The following is a 5,445-nucleotide window of genomic DNA, read 5'->3' on the forward strand; positions in this document are numbered from 1 at the left end:
TGAAGGATTGCAACTGAATTATCTTACTTGACACAAATAACACCGTCTTTGCCTTCAACACGAGATGCAGATAACTGACCAGTCTACCAAAAATTCTCGACCAGCTTATTCTTCTCGGAATAAATAATGTGCAGTTTTAAGAAAATGAGTGATGAGTAATAAAAACATGAGGTTTTAAGAAAATGAGTGAAATAACAAAACTTAGGAGATCTGTTTTATTTTTTGTGTTAGGCCGGCTGAAAGAACATGGTGACTATCTTAGTCATTTAGTGCTGCTGTAACAGAAATACCACAAGTGGATGTCTTTAACAAAGAGAAGTTTATTTCCTCACAGTAAAGTAGGCTAAAAGTCCAAATTCAGGGCAGCAGCTCCAGGGGAAGGCTTTCTCTCTCTGTTGGCCTTCTTCTCATCAGTGTTCCCCTGGACTAGGAGCTTCTATGCGCAGGGATCCCAGATCCAAAAGACACGCTCTGCTCCTGGCACTGCTTTCTTGGTAGTATGAGGTCCCCCTGTCTCTCTGCTCGCTTCTCCCTTTTGTATCTCAAGAGATTGCCTCAGGATACGATCCAGTCTTGTAGATTGAATCCTGCTTTACTAACACAGCTGCCACCCATCCTCCCTCATTAACATCATAGAGGCAGGATTTAGAACATATAGGAAAATCACACAATACCGGGAATCATGGCCCAGCCAAACTGATACACACATTTTTGGGGGGACAGAATTCAATCCGTGACAGTGACTGAAAGCTAAGCTCAACCACTCTGCTTGTTGTTTTTCCCTTTTGTTTATCTGGTTTGTTTAATTTTACCAGATGAGCCTCTTGATTTTTTTTTTTTTTTTAACAGTTTTTCATTACACAAATTGTACATGAATATATTCTCCTTAAAAATAAATAGAACATTTATTTTAAAGCTAAAGTTTTCTTTGACCATCACCCTCAATTCTTATGCCCTCTCCTGTCCCACTGAAAAGACTGGTATCTTTCCTTCCACACATGCATAATGTATATTAATTTTTTGGTCGAGTTTTATATAAATGGGACCATACAATATGAATTGTTGTTCAATTTGTTTTATTCACTCAACCAAATTTTTGATATCTTTCTATGTTCATACATTTCATTTCTTTAAATTGTTTATGGCACTCCATTATATGAATATAGTAAATTTTAATTAGCCATTCCCTTATAGATGGCCATTTAAGCTGTTCCCAGTGTTTTACTATCATAAATAATACTACAACTAATATCCCATATATGCCTCCTTTTGCACATTTGCTAGTGTTTCCCGAAGCTAGATGTCTGGAAGTGGTATGAGCGTTTGATATTTTGAAATTTATACAACATCCTCCAAAGAGATTGTACCAAAATATACTAGCCTTGTGACCTTGGGATAGTTATTTCCCTTTTCTAGGACTAAGTTTCCTTATCTCTAAGATGAGGACAACTGTACTTATCTTATAGTGCTGTTCCAAATATCAGCAATGTAAATATATGCGAAGTGTTTAAAACAGTGTCCAGTACAAAATAAAGTGATGTATGTGTTGTTGTTAGCTGCCACCGAGTCAACTCCGACTCATGGTGACCCCATGCTCAATGAAATGAAACACCACCAGGTCCTGCGCCGTCCCCACGATCAGTTGTTGATCAGACTGTTGTTATCATAGTGTTTTCACTGGCTGATTTTTCAGAAGCGAATCGCCAAGCCTTTCTTCCTAGACCATCTTTGTCTCGAAGTGCCACTGAGATCTGTCCAGCATCATAGCAAAATGCAAGCCTCCACTGACATACATGTGGTGGCTGCGCCTGAGGTGCATTGACTGGGAATCGAACCCAGGTCTCCTACGTGGAAGGTGAGAATCTTACCACTGAACCACCAATGTCCATGGGCTGTAAGTGTTAGCTATTATGCTATTATTTTTACAAGATACCATTCCATCAACAAAGTGTGAGAGTGCCTGTAAGCCCACATTCTCTCCAGCACAGTGATTATCAAACTGTTTGATCTTTTCTAGTCTGACAGGTAAAAAATTGTATCTCCTTGTATCAGCTACCCTGCCAGATGTGGACAGGTCCTCAGCACTCCTCTCCAGTACTCCTGTAAGTCTCCATGAAAAGCTGGTGCTCAGCTCAGCAACTGGCATCATGGTGGCCTACTCCATGGGGCACTCATTATCCACAGTGCCTTCAAGCAGTGGTCCAAAGGTCTTCTGCTGCCATGTGGGTTAGGGAAAGCCTGGAGATAGGGTAGCAGTGGCTGGGAAGTCCCTGTGGGGTGTCAGGGCTGAAAAATGAGGCTCAGGTGCAGCAGTGTACCTCCTTCAGACTCTTTTCTTCCCCTTCCACCGGCATCTATTCATGGCGGATTAATAGGGCAATCACACCTGCAGAACCCACCTCACCTTTTGTTGTGTGCTCCAAGTTGGACTAAGAGATGACAAAGAGATATTCTGCCTTCTGGCATGGCGGGTCTTTAGGTCACTCTTTCCCATCACCAGTGCAGACAGGTAGAAGACAATATTCAACAGAACTTATTTGAAAAGCATTCTCTATAGAATTTCTTGTAGTAAAATAATTTCTGTTTTCTACTAAATGTGTGTGGCTCACTGTGTTCTTGTTCCCCGACAACACAGGAAGTTCCTTTTTCTTCTCTGAATTATAATTTTTTCTGTAAGTTTGATTTTGCACCCCACCCCATCAGGCGTCATGTCTTAGCATCCAGTCTTTTGAAATGACCAGAAATTACTTTCTCCCCATGCTCCTTCACACTGCAGAAGTATTTATCAGTAAATTTGAGGAATCTTCTTAAAACAAAAACAAAAACAAAAAAACCCGTTGCTGTCGAGTTAATTCCAACTCATAGCAACCCAATAGGACAGAGCAGAATGCCCCCATAGGGTTTCCAAAGCTATAATCTTTATGGAAGTAGATTGTCACATCTTCTCTCCCACAGAGTGGCTGGTGTGTTTGAACTGTCTGCTTTTCAGTTAGCTGAGTGCTTTAACCACTGTGCTACCTGGGCTCCTTGAGAAATCTCCTTAGCTGAGTGCTTTAACCACTGTGCTACCTGGGCTCCTTGAGAAATCTCCTTAGCATTCATTAATTCATTCAGCAAACATAATTGAGCACCTATTCCGTGCCAGTCATTGTGCTAGGGTCTAGGAGCAATAAAGACAAATAAGAAGTGTCCCTGTACTCAGATGCTTACAGTCTGGGGCTACATTTCCCAAAGAGCTTTCCGGAGAAAACATGTTCCTGCAATTGTTTCACACACACACACACAAACACAGACTCCATGATTAAACAAATTTTGGAAATTCTATACACAGGACACGTCAGCATACTGAAGGCTCTGGGGTGTCTGGCAATAAAGAGTCCTATTTAATTTTATTAAACCCAGACATATTTAGACATACCTTTTGTGTAATAACCTGTTGACGGTGCAAAAAACTAGTATTTCTCAGACAACTGCTGGAAAATGCTTTTCTGGAGATCTTTACCATTCTAGTAGAAGAACAATTCGAGGAAAATTCTAGGGTCCTAGATTTCCCAAATAGTTTACTGAATTTAGAGCTTTTAGAAGAATTAATGTGTGTTACATCTTGAAACGGTTGCATATAATAAATTCAAGTTATGCATTGTTATCAGTTCTTAGATAGTTGCATTTAAAAATTCTGAACCCTCGCAAAACGGGTTAAAGGATTATCATAGTAGACCATTTTCCCTAAAACTTTATCCCTGTGCTCCTGTGGTTTCCTTCTAATTTTATAGGTTTCCAAACACTGTCAAGAATCTGGGCCTTTGTTTTTCATTATTTTCACCGTTGTGGTTAACAGGATCTCAGGAAGATCATATGGTTAGTTACTTGGCATGGCTTGAAAGCAGGAGTCCCTATCCTTTTGGGGAACAAGGTCCACTGATTTCTAATGCCCTGACCTCATTGAGAGATTCCTGATAGTATCTGGCTCTGTCACTTTCCTGTTTGAAATACTCTTGAGCAGCTGTCCCTCATGGAAGAGTGGCTGCAAGTGACTGGCTGGGGGTCCCTGTTGTAAATGACAGCTGCAGGGTGATTTTGGTCATGACTGCCAAGCGGCAGAAATTGAGTGGAAACATTAGAGCATTTTCATTATTCACTGTGGCAACGTGTGCATGGCCAAACGAAGAGGGCACCAGTGAAATACGGAATCAAACATTGGGTCTACTTCTTTCTCAAAAGTCTTGCTGATGCCCTTTCGTTGTCAGAAAGTGGGACTAGAAAAATGAAACTGAAGTCGTATTGAATAACTCAGTTACAGCCTATTCTGCCTAGTTTATACATCCTTCTTCTGAGAAACTAAATAATCATAACAACAATAACTCCTAGCATTTATGGAAAAAGGAGCCCTGGTAGCACAACAGTTAAGTGCTCAGCTGCTAACCAAAAGGTTGGCAGTTTGAACCTTCCCAGTGGTTCTGCAGGAGAAAGACCTGGCGATCTGCTCCCACGAAGATTACGGCCTAGGAAATCCTATGGGGCAATTCTGCTCTGTCACATGGGGTTGCTGTGAGTTGAAATTGACTCCACAGCACCCAACAACAGCAACAACATTTATGGAATACTTACCAGGTACCAGCATCACATTCTGTCGCCATTTATCTCAATTTCTCCTCCCAACACAGCTGTGAGGTAGCTACCATTTTACAAATGAATAAACTAAGGATTAGGGAGGTGTGTAACTTGCCCAGATTCCCTGGATGGAACAAATGGTTTGTGCTTGACTACTAGCCTAAACATTGGAGGCTCGAATCCACCCAGTGGCACCCCAGAAGAAAGGCTTGGCGATCTGCTTCCGTGAAGATTAAAGCCAAGAAAACCCCATGGAGCAAATCTACTCTGTAACACGTGGGATCGCTATGAGTCAGAACTGATTTGATGGCAACAAGCTTGGTTTTTTGGTTTGGCAACTTGACCAAGGTCACATAGCTAATACCTTGTGAGACAGAAACTCACACCGAGACCAACTGTAACAGGAGCTTACTTGAAAGTCCATGCCCTTGACTCACAACTGGGTGGGTATCTCAAGTCCAGTAACAGTGACTGTCTTTTAAATAGAGATGGTTTTTCCCAGCATTCTGGTCAGATCACAGCACTAAACAAGGTGGTAATTTTCAAACAAAATTAAGCAACAGGAAATGAATTTAGTGATCAAATTCCATGTTTTGGCTGCTAAATTTCAATGTAAACCGTGGCTGCTAAAGATATTAAGTAACCGTTGTGGACATGAAAATGGCCACCTACCGTATCCTAAAAATAGCTTTCTTTAAGATTAAGATGGCTTGATTATTGTTTATTTTTGGAGGCCATAGTGTTGAGAGGCAGGGCTGCTGAGTGAAATATACATGTGAATTGGGCTTGAATTTGGTGGAAGGCAGTCATTTATGAGAGGCAAAGTTAGGAGAC

The sequence above is a fragment of the Trichechus manatus genome, unplaced genomic scaffold, assembly GCF_000243295.1.
Source record: "Trichechus manatus latirostris isolate Lorelei unplaced genomic scaffold, TriManLat1.0 scaffold00047, whole genome shotgun sequence".
Classification (NCBI taxonomy): Eukaryota; Metazoa; Chordata; class Mammalia; order Sirenia; family Trichechidae; genus Trichechus; species Trichechus manatus.